Source organism: Pteropus medius, unplaced genomic scaffold, assembly GCF_902729225.1.
Source record: "Pteropus medius unplaced genomic scaffold, Ma_sr-lr_union100, whole genome shotgun sequence".
NCBI classification, from domain to species: domain Eukaryota; kingdom Metazoa; phylum Chordata; class Mammalia; order Chiroptera; family Pteropodidae; genus Pteropus; species Pteropus medius.
In genome coordinates, this window is record NW_024347791.1 from 2,812,837 (window position 1) to 2,824,823 (window position 11,987).

The 11,987-nt window shown below is 46.6% G+C and overlaps 1 pseudogene; it reads right to left on the bottom strand.

Annotated features, from left to right (window-relative positions):
- Nucleotides 1-11,294: 11,294 nt before the first annotated feature.
- LOC120615180 (uncharacterized) lies at nt 11,295-11,413 on the bottom strand (annotated as a pseudogene).
- Between the last annotated feature and the right edge of the window lie 574 nt (nt 11,414-11,987).

The window sequence follows — 11,987 nt, forward strand, 5'->3', positions numbered from 1 at the left end:
TCTCCATCGCTGCACTAAGCAGTAACGCCACAGTTGAATAATTCTGGTGAAGAAGGCAGTTTTATCTTTTGCAGGAAGCTTGGAAACACTTAAAAACCATCTTGCATTAAGGGCCTCTGAGGCTTATCGTATTTGAATTAGAAAAATGCATGGGGTCTCCAGCCTGTGAAATCCCAGAGGCTCCTAGCTTCTGCTTCCCAGCTCCTTCCTCTCCTCTCTGTAGTGGGGACCACAGTCGTCAAACAGCACTTGGCATCCCGAGTGTTCGCTTCTGTTGTCCTGCCCCCACCTCCTTTTCTTTTGAAGGAGCTGAAAGCCGTGGATGTAACTGATGGTGGTAATTCAGAAGGCTGTAGTTGACTTTGTATTTTTATAGGTATTTGAATTGTAAAATTATGGCTCGTAGCCAGATTTAGGACAATCAGAAATAATGCCAAAGAACCTGTGAATCAGAGAGTAAACCAGTTTAAATCTTGTTATGTCAGTAGAGAATAATGAAGGGCCAGTAACAGGCTCCTCTGTGTTCTGTGAACGAGGGTTGTGTATTTCTCTCTAGCATCTATTGCAAGTATAACTGCAGTGTCGTGCCTCGAGTAACTGTTTAGTCTGTTCCTTCTACTAGACTCTAAGCATGATGAAGGCACATTCCCTCTCGTCTACTGCAGTTTCCCCGTATCTGGAATAGAGAGCTTGGTCAATAAATATCTGTTGAATATGAACACATGGATGAATGGATGAAGCCAAATGAAATCCACAGCTGGCAGAGCTGGTGGAGTCCCTGCTTACATTAATTGTCTCTTTATTCTAGATTTCTCTGCTTGGTGTGGGTCATGATAAATAGAGCATTCTGGGAAGGAAGGTGCTTATTTGTGCTTGGGTGGGCTCCAAAATCATCATGCCGGGGTCTTGGCAGAGCAGGCTCCGCTAGTGGGAGGAGGAAGCTGAGACCAGGCAGAGTGGGAACTGCAGAAATTGGCCTGATCACAGAGGCTGCTCCGGGAAGGACAGCTGGGATGTCCAGGAATAGGATTCGAGGGGCTGCATCCATCTCAGATCCAATTTTGGCAGTGAGGCTTGTTCAAGGAGCCGAACAGGTAGGCAGCAAAGAACAGAGAGGTAACTGGCTGGAGCTGACCTTATGAGAAGCGTGTGGCTTTTGGGGGAAGTTAGTGGCAAGTGGTCCATTGGGGCTGGGACTGACTGAGTGAGCAGCCTGAGGCATGGAGGGGCAGATCTGGGACCAGAGAGGAGGAATGATGTGAGGATCCTATGATAGGCCCAGGTGTGCTGAGTCCCAGATTTCCAGAGGCCGCCCTACAAACTGGAGTGTGTATCTAGGTAGAGTCAGCATAGACTGCTAGGATGAGGAGAGGGGATGCTGTGACTTGGGAACCCGAGGTTTCACCTGCTCGTGGTTCTAGTGGTCAGGATTCTGCATCTTATGAATGTAGCCGAAATCTAAATTACAGAATTATACAGAGAGGGGATTGTAACTATGTGACCTCCTTCTTTTAAGACTGGCTAAATCTTGACCCTGAAGGTGAGGACCATAGTTTTATTAAACTAGAGAGAGCTAGTTCCCATTCATGAGACTGTGGTGAGCTTCAGAGGTGCAGTGCTGTGGGGAAGGGGTACCGAGGCCTGGTCCCAGAATGATGGCTGTGTGCTAAAGAGGGTGCCTCAGTCTCTTCATATGGACAATGGGGAGAGTTATGTTTTAGGGGAGTTTTGAGGAATAATTCTCCTGGCCTGTCACAAGTGGATTCTTTTCAGAAGGCATTGCACAAAAGGTTCAGACCATCAAGAGAAAGACATTTATTACAAAGTTTTTTAAAAAAAATTTAAAACAAGGTCTTTGTTTATTACTCAAGATATTATTAAGTGAAAAATCTAATATTACCAGCCCTTTGCTGGTGAAGTCTTCTTCACCTGAGCGGACCTAGAGACTGCTCCCCATTTTGGAGTGGAGTGTGTGGGATGGGGTGAGGGGGCAGGGGAAGGTGAGCTAACAGGAGCATTATCATTTGGGCCCCTGAGAGGTATGGATTCCCTTATTCTGTTTGTTTTTTTTTCTTTCCCTTCCAAATCAGTTGTTATAACTTTGTCATATAAATTATCTCCTGGGAACAAAATGACTTAAGCTCTCTTGGTATCCATGCGCCCAGAGTATATGTTCAGAGATGAAGGATGGATCAAGGCCAAGAAGCCTTTTAGCAGAATGAGTCAGGATTATCCCAAATTTCCTTTGGCCACAAAATCTACTTCATAGCTGACTACGTAGCAGTGGTAAGAATAAGAACAAATAATAACAGTAGCAGTGGGTATTACCACTCTTATCTTAACGAATAAGGAAACCAACTCAGAGAGGTTAAGTAATTTGCCAGAGACAGCACAGGATTTAGTCGCAAACAGCTGAGCTGGGATTCATCTCTGGGTTTTCTCGGACCGTTCTTTTAACTTTCTCCATTAACCATTACACTGTTTTGCCTCTCTCGGTTGTCACAGGAATCCAAGGAGATACAGTGCAGACAGTGTTTGACACTTAGTCTGATGATGCTAAATGTTACTTCCTTTCCTCCGCTCTTTCCAAGGTCATTGCTATTCAGTCCCACCTTTCCCACTGTAACACAGACCTTAATTCTCCCTGTCGAAACATCATATTCTAGACCTAGTGTTTCAAAGGAAATCATTTATTTCCCATCACCGTCTTCCCAGAGGGTCCCGAGCTCCCTCTTGTTCTGGCTCACCTTCTTGTGACCGCCAAACTTGCAGCAATAGCCCCGCCCCCTTTCCATTGCTGGAGGCTCCTGGTTCGGGCCCCTCCATCATTTCTGCTCTGTTGGGCATCCAGGCAAAATGGTTTCCTTCTCTAGACTTTCGGAAACACATCACACATCGGAGCATTAGGCAGCTTCTAGGGCATCTTAGCAGTGTGCTCTGTGCCTGCCAGTGGCAGTGTCCGTGGCTCACCTACATCCATCATCCTGATACGCGCAGTGACCAGGGTATAAAGTGCAATCTCAGAGAGTCCAGGAAATGAGAGAGGAAGAGTAGCTGATGACAATTACTTTGACGGTAATAATAACATTTCCTGACTGCTCGCTGGTGCTAGGCGCTGTAGAACCAAGTATTTTATTTACTTGGATTGTCTCATCAAATCCTCAAAATAACACTATTTAATAGGTACTTTTATTCCTATTATATTCACTGTCAGCACTCAGAAGGGTGCCTGACAAATAGAAGGGGACTCAGCTTATACTCGTTACATCTTGAATGAGTCGACTCTTTCACTGAAGCCAGAGTTGTTGAGTAGCTAGCGTCAGGTCACACAGCAAGTGTGGATTTTAACCCAGGGAACCTGAATCTAGAGCTGGCCTTCTCAACCCTTAGGAAATACTGTCTCCTGTTAATGAGAAGCAACATGAGAGGCAGGAGGGCTCAGTAGGTTGAGTCCTAAACTTCCAGTCAAGACCTGACTTCGAGTCCCAGCTTTGCCACGCATCCATTTTGAGCAAACTCCTTAACTCTCGGTGACAGACACTGTTCATGAGCCACTTCCTGCCTGCTGCCACTATGGAGGCAGTGTTATGAGCTGAGTTATGTTCCCTCCTCCCAATCCAAGTGTTGAAGTCCTAACCCCCCAGTAGCTCAGAATGTATCTTTATTCTGACACAGTCTCACAGAGGTGATCAAGTTAAAATGAGGTCATTAGGGTGAACCCTAATCTAATATGACTGCTGTCCTCGCAGAAAGGGGAAATCTGGATGCAGAGAGACACGCAGAGGGAAGAGGATGTAAAATGATACGAGCGAAGATAGCTCTCGACGGGCTGTGGAGAAGGGCCTGCAACATCCTCCCCTCACGGCCCTCAGGAGGAAGCACACCTGCCGACACCTTGATCTTGGGCTTCTAGCTTCCAGACTGTAAGTTAACAAATTTCTGTTGTTTTAGCCACCCCATCTGTATTGCTTTGTCACCACAGTCCTAGCACGAACGTAGGCAGGAAAAAGGACTTTTTCAGATTCCCTTGCAGTTAAGGCTGGCCATGTGACACACGCTAGCCAATGAAATGTGAGAGAAAAGGATGCTGGGAGGGTTTCTGGGAAAGTCTTGCTTTCCTGGGAATGGGTGTCACTAATGTACCCATTTCCCCTTCATCCTACCTTGACCGTGGATCATATGGCCGGGCCATTTCGTGACTGCAAGAGAAAGCACGAGAGAACCTCAGAGATGCCAGCCTGCCACCGCTGCCCTGCCTGTAGCTGCTTACTTCTAGTTTTGTGAAAAGACAGACTCCGTTTTTCTTAAACCACACTGGCCAGGCCTTCTGTCACTTGCAGCCGAATAAACTTCTGATGCACTCTTAGAATGTGCATTCTCTTCCTTGGAGCTCACAGGACCATATTCATGGGGCCATTGCACAGACCAAATGAGAATCGATACATAATGGTGCTGTGAATGATAAAACACGTGTAATTGTGAGTTATTGTCACAATCAACAAAAACCTCCCCAAAGCTACTGTTTCAGTTTGGAGCTTACTCCCAACCCCTGACTCACAAAGCCCTGTGTTGGCTCCCCCACCAAGGAACCAGATGGGCGGAAAGACGTTTATTTCCAGCCGTTTAGCATGACTGTTATTTAAAGCTGGAAGGAAGCCTAGAGATCATTTAATGCAAACCCTTTATTTCATGAATGAGGAAATCGAGGCCCAGAGAGGCTGAGTGATTTGTCCAAGGTCATGGAGCGAGTCTTTGGCAGAGCCAGGCCTCGAATCTAGGTGTCCTTGAGACCCAGAGCAGGGCTCCTCCCTTTCATACGCCACGTGGACTCTGAGACCCTCGGAGTCGATTAGTTAAAATGCTTTCGTGACTTAGGGCACAGTCGTCCCATTTCCCCTCGTGTCTGAGCAGATATGATCTCGTCCTTTCCAGAACTCTTTCTTGACCTCTCCTGAGCTCATATTCAGTGTGGGCAGCCCTACTGGGGTTTGTTTTCTCGTCTCGCTTCCCCTGCCCCATTGATAGCAAGTTAATCACTGTTGACCATTTATCATGTGCCAGGCACTGTGAAAGTACTTTACAAACATCGTCTTAAGTAACAATCACAGTAACACAGTGATGGTAGTAACCCCAGCCCCACTGATAGATGCACTTATTGAGAATTGGTGACATTACGCCACTTCCTCCAGGTCACCCGCTTAATAAGTGGGGGATGGCAGCTTTCTCCTGGCCATGCGATAAAAGGCCTTCAATTCAGTTTAATTCAGGTTGATGCATTTTCAGTTCTGGGCCCTGGGGGTAGAATAGTGCTAGGGTCTGAATGTTTGCATCCTTCCCAAAAGTCACATGTTGGAATCATAGTGCCCAACATGACGGTGTGAGGACATGGGGCCTTTGGGAGGCAATCCAGTCATGGCGGGGCAGGGTGGGGAGCCCTCACGAATGGGATTAGGCCCGTGTAAAAGAGGCCCCACAGAGCTAGCTCAGGCCGTTCATAATGTGAGGTCACGGAAGTTTGCAACACAGAAGAGGGCCCACACCTTGACATGCTGGTGCCCTCATCTTGGACTTCCAGCTTCCAGACTGAGAATTACATTTCTGTTGTTTATGAGCTACCCAGTCTCTTGTATTCTGTTAGAGCAGCCCGAACAGACTAAGACAAGTGAACAGGATGGCGCGTCTGCCCTTAAGGCACTCATAGTGCCCAGGAGGGAAGCATCAACCGAGGTGCTACGTGGTGCCGTGGTTATGGGCATACCCTTTGGAGCCAGCCAGGCTGGGTTCGAATCCTGCATCTGCCACTTACCGGCTGTGTGATTTTGGGTCAAGTACTTTATCTCTACGTGCCTTGATTTTCTCATCTCTAAAGCAGGGATAGCAGCTAGGAAGACCAGGTGCTGTAGGTGTAAAAAAATTAAAAAATAAAAAATAAGGGATTGTAAACTGACAAGGTCCTTGCAATCTGCGAGGTCAACCAACGGTTGCCTCGCCTAAAAAAGAAAAATTAAAGTAAGGTTAGTAATAGTACGTCCCTCATAGACTGTTGTGAGGGTGGAAGTAGCTAATACCTGTCAACTGTTGAGAACTCGACTCATTTTAGCTATTATTATTATTATTTTTTTTAGTTTATCCACTCTGCACCTATGTAGTCCTCTATCCGACCTGTATTACCTCCAGGAATTCATTGGTGGTGGGGGGAGGTGCTGTCACTTTCAGAGCTGGTTTGGGTACCTTGCTTGGGGCATGGTCTCTACTCCATTCAATTTGTCTTTACTCAACACCTCCAGAAGTGAGGCCAATAGAAAGTCGTCGCCTACTTTTAGAAGAGGAGAAAGAGAGCCAGTCTTAAACCTCCCTTTGTCATTGCTGGAGTGCGGGTGGGGCTTTGGGCGAGTGCTCGCCCCTCTCTCCACTCAGCAACTCAGCAGGGAAATAAAGATGTTTTGCCCAGGGAATTCTTATGGGGCCCCCTGGCTGGCATGTCTGATTGTCTGATGTTGTAATTGAAAGATATGAAGGAGACGACCAGAGAAAATGTAACGCAAATAGATGGTCCTCAGCTGTGTGATATAAACAACAAAAAATGCAACAGAACCCCTCACCCCCACCCAAAGTGAGTGGGGGGAGGTCAGGAGTCAGCATGGGCTGGCGTTTTCAGGAAGCTTCGCAATTACCCTTTCTGTAAAATGAGAAGAATATTTCATCTTTAAGTTTCGTTATGCTACTAAAATTTCTAGAACCCTATGATTTTGTGAGACGGACCTTATTTGGGCATTAAAAGTCAGGCCGAATCTGGGTGGTGGGGAGAAGCTGAGGCCGCCCAGAGAAAGGAGGACTTGTCCTCGTCATAGCCTCTCCAGGCACCTGCAGGGATGGGCACAGTGCTTGGAGGGAAAAACAGGTAATGAAGAGACAAGAGCCTGCCCTCTCGGGTGTCTGGGGTCTGGAACTTGGTGAGGAGCAAGAGACTGGGAGGAAAGATGAGTGACATTTCACGAGCCTCATTCCTGAATCGGAGGCTCTGCCCTCCAGTGGAGCCGGACAGCTGTGAATTCCAATCCCTCTTTGTCCACCTTCTAGCTATACAGGGGGGTGAAAACATATGAAATCTCTGGGCTTTGACTTCCTATGGCAACAATGAGGGAAAGATAGACCCAAAAGAGCTGTTATGAGAATTCGATTAAATACGTTGACTACAGAGATTTAATAAACAACTATCTTTGCAATTCATAAAAGTGATTTTGGATGCTATCTGAATTATCCTGAAGTCTGGGTCATGTGCTCGGACAGAATTATTTATTGGTAAAAATGGATGCCTTCATTTACTGTGTAACCATAGGCAACCTTACTTGTCTCTGTGTCTCACTGTCTTCATCTGGAAAGTGGGATGACAACACTTATATCATAGGATAGTTAAGATTCAATGTTTTAATACACGTAAGATGTTTATAACGGTGACTGGCACATAGTAAGGGCTCAATATATGGTAATTTTTAGCATTATCATTGTTCTAATTGTTACTTTTTGGCAGGAAGAATACAATAAAATTTCTCCCAACAGGGTCTCACATACTAAAAAGCCCAGATGCTGAGGGAGAGATCTTTGCTAACTTAGCTTATACTAGAAACATTTAATAACCTGGGAAGATGAATAGGACGATAATGACACTGCTTTCGCAGATCGTCGTCACTGGAGGATGAATGGAAGAAATGCGCTTGCTGCTAAGAATTAAATTGGTCACACTCCCCTGTCCCTCATCAACCTGAGGCCACGCAGCTTCCATGAACGACAAGAGCACCTGCTCCTACCCTCTGGTCAGGACATGGCAGGGCTGCCATTTCACCTGCTGTAATGATCTGACTGTTCTGGATATTCCCAGGGAGCCACCCCGACAGGCTTAGTCACTAAAGGACCCGTGGGACCCTTAGGGTAGGGAGGTGAAGGGCAGGAGTGCGGCCGGTGGGCAGATGCATCGACTCATCTCTAAACTCTAAACTCAAGTTGTCCTTGTGAAAGATGTACGGCTTTAAAAAACAGGCCAGTCTTTGCTTTCCGATTTCCATTTCCGACGTTGCTTTCTTCCCTGTGTCTTTAACGAGCTGCTTCTCAGAGCTCCCTCGAAGTTCAGCTATAGTTCTGTTTCTCTCTGACTATGGGTCGATGTCTCTTTCCGTGTCGTGGGTGACCGGAGCCTGCTTTCTCTGGGGTGATGGTGGGAGAGGGGGCCCGACAAGCTGCACCAGTGAAACAGGCTTTTGAAACCCTCTTAATGCAAGGGCCACTTTGGGTTTCAACAGCACGTCAACCTTTCACAAGGTCCCAGTGCTTCCTGTATAAACCAGTAAACACCCCCAAATGCAGTGATGCAGCACATGGCATTCCTCTTTCCAGCCTGTCACTGGATGGCAATGACATTTTGTTTTGCATAGGTATCATGTTGTTCATAACTCTTAAAATCCTTTCTCCACATTATTTTAGCAGTGTTTCCCTGAGCTCTTACGTATTCTAAGAAAACGCCCTTTGTAATGGTTATGTAATATTTCTACCACGTGAAAAAATTTTAAATATATTTTCTCTTATAATCAAACATTTGGTTGTCCTTAACATTACTAGTTCATGTGGTGAACATCTACACATAAAGCTTTTTTTTTTTTTTTCTTCCCTTTCCAAATTTAGGATCTCTTTCTTGGGCTAGATTTCCAGAAGCAAGATTATTTAGAATAATAAAGGCATGGTCATTTAAAAGAGACTTCTGAAACAGTTTTCTGAATTACTCTCCTAAAGGGTGCACCAATTAACCCTCCCACCAGCGATGGATCAGAGTGACTATTCACTGCCAAGAGGGAGCGTTTTAGTTACTTTGAACAGTGGAAGAGAGCCAGCCCAGCGGGCTTCAAAGGTGTTTCAGACGAAAGGCACGATCTGAAAGGGAACAGCAAGGAAAGAGGGAAATGACCGGCAGACCTGGAGGTTTAGCTGGAGAGACGGGATGCCAATAAGCAGAGGGATGGATCGCGCAGACTTCACAGGGTCTCGGGGTTCTACTTTGCCAGGTCCAGCGTTTCCTGAGGACTCCTCCTCAGCCGTCAAAACCCAGCTCGAGTGCCTCCTCCTCTGTGAAGCCTTCCAGGACTCCAAGTAAGGCTGAGGTAAGGACTCCTTCCTCTGCACCCCATCACACTCTGATTATTCCTTGTATATTACGGTACTTACCACACAGGACCACAGCTCTGCTTGTGTTGTCACTAGCCCAGGAGCTTACTTCAGGCAGGGACCACATTTTACCCATTTCTGTGTCCTATCCCTTGTGCCTTGCTCATAATAGGGGTTGCTAGAGGTTTGTGGACAAGATGATTGGATTGAATGGGCCCTCTGTCAACGGGACTTGCTCCACCCAAGTGGCTGTGCCTGTCATGGCTCACACTTAGACTCCTCCCCCCACCAGGGCAGTGACTCTGCAATCTCCAGTTGAACATTCCTTCTCACATCTTATCTGGCCTCTGGGCTCTGTTTCCTGCCTTTTCTCACACTCACCTGCAGACTCAGAACCAACCCAGGCCCTGGGCTGCCTCCTGATGGCCTGGTTAAGCTGCTCACTTGACATTAGCTGAGCACCAGCTATGCACTAGGCATTGCTCCAGGCACTGGGGGAGCGGTCATGAGCAAGACAGGTGAATCCCTGCTTACATAGTGCTCACCTTCGAGTTGGGGTGGGGGCATGAGCGTTCCCGGTGGTTTCAGTGCAGTGAAGGGGGTAAGGTAAGCTGGGATGGGGTGCCCCTCTGACATGGCTGGTTAGGGAAGGTGTGACATCAGAGCTGAGTTCTGAATGACAAGGAGGCGCCACTCGGAAAGACTGGAGAGCAGAGAGTTCTCAGCAGAGGGAACAGCCGATGCGGACGGTTCCAAAGTGGTACAAACCTGGCACGCTGGGGAAATAGAAATAAGAGCAATATGGCTAAATTAAGGGATGTGAGAAGAAACCGAGTGGAAGATGAGATTAGCAGAAGTTAAAGGAAGAAGTTTGCATTTAATTCCAAGGGCAACAGAAAGCCAGAGGAAAGTCTTAAGTAGGAGAGGGTGGGAAGAGATTTGCATTTAAAATAATTACTCTGCTTGCTGTACAGAGAATGGACAGCTTCTGCGAGACTGGGGAGGAGGATCTTGCCAATTTTCTAGGTATGAGGTGACGGTGGCCTGGCCCAGGTGGCAGTGGAGGAGATGGAGAGAAGTAGCTGCTGGATTAAGTCATGTTTTGGCAGTGGGACTCTGGGAGTGAGAGCACGGGAGGACTCTAGGATGGTCCTAAGGTGTCTGGCTTGCAGTCTAGGTGAATGATGATGTCTTAGAAAACCCTGGAGGAGGAACAGGTATTTTTCTTTCTTTCCTAGGGGAAGGGCGGGAAAGAGCCAAGAATCAAGAATTTTTCCTTGTTTGCTAGACCCTCTAGCCTGGTCCAGACACCCAGGTCTCATGTTCGAATCCCACCCTTTGGAGACTCGGGGTACATCTTCCAGACACACACTCTGCTGGCGTATACCTGTCCCGTTTCCATTTGTATGGCTGCCAGTCTAGCCTTCTTCCCTTTCCCTATAGCTTGCTCTATTCCCATATCCTGTACTGCCCCTCTCACCCTGTCCCCAGCTCCCAATATCTGTCTCATTCCAGGGATCAAAGTCGGCAGCATTATCATGCAGGTATGGACTACCGCTGAGCAGGTCTCAAGGTAGAAATAATGATGGCTAGCAGATATAATACTTATTGTATGCCAGGTGTATATCTGAGCTCAATCGGTCACCACAATAGTCCTGTTCAGTTGCTATTATTATTATTTCCATGGTACAGATGAGGAAATTGAGGCTGGGCGTGTTCATGTAACTTGCCTATGGTCACACAAATCCCAAGAAGCTGGGATATAAACCTAATGTATCTGGCTCTGGAGCTCGTGTGCAGAACTCCTAAGCTCTGCAAAATGATCAGTAATATGGTATCAGTGTGTCCCCCTGGTATCAGAACTGTGCTCAGTTAGAGGCCATTGGATTTCCTATGCCTTTTCAAACCTTTTCGCCAAGGATGTCAGGAATGTTGAATTCAAGCTAGAGAGGATCTGACAAAGAATCAGATTACTGATTAACTGTCCATATTTAGGCATTTATTCACTGAACACTTTTTAAAAACAAATATGATTTTTTTTTTAGGAGAGGCAACCCTTAGTTGACCTCACAGATTGCAAGGAACTTGTCAGTTTACAATCCCTTATTTTTATTTATTTGCTTGTTTGTTTGTTTATTGTACACCTACAGCACCTGGTCTTCCTAGGTGGTCTCCTGTCCAAGTACTAACCAGGCCCGACCCTGCTTAGCTCCCAAGATCAGACAGGATCGGGCTTATTCAGGGTGGCATGGCTGTAGACAAAACAAATATGATTTTATGAACATGTGTTTGTTGAGTGCCAATCAGTGTGCCAGGCACGTAAGACAGTAACAGACAAGAGAGCATGTTCTCTGCATTCGTGGTATTTACGTTCTCTTTCCTATGATTCCACCTTCCGTGGCATATGCAAGTACCCCCACTCTTAGAAATGTCCCCCTGCCTCAACCCAAGCACTGACACTGACCCCATTATGCATGCTAACTACCCTTTTGGCTATGCATGATCTATTTTCAGCCTCCTAGGGATTTCTCTCTAGTCTGGTCCCTTCTACCCAAAGTCACTAAACTACCTCCTCTTGGGCACCTCTTACCTACTTTCCTGCATGGACAGCTACCAGGTATATGTAATGATGACCATCTTCTGAAATCCTGAGCAGAGAAGCAGAGGAGGGTAGCTGGGACCTCTTTCTGAAATTGCGGATCATTGGTGGCTGGGAAGTCTATAACACAGTGAGCAGGCTGCAATAACTGGATGAAGAAATCAGGGCTAAGGGACAACAAGGATTGAAAAAGGAAATAAAACTAAGATTAGCATGTAAAATGCCTGCTATAAGG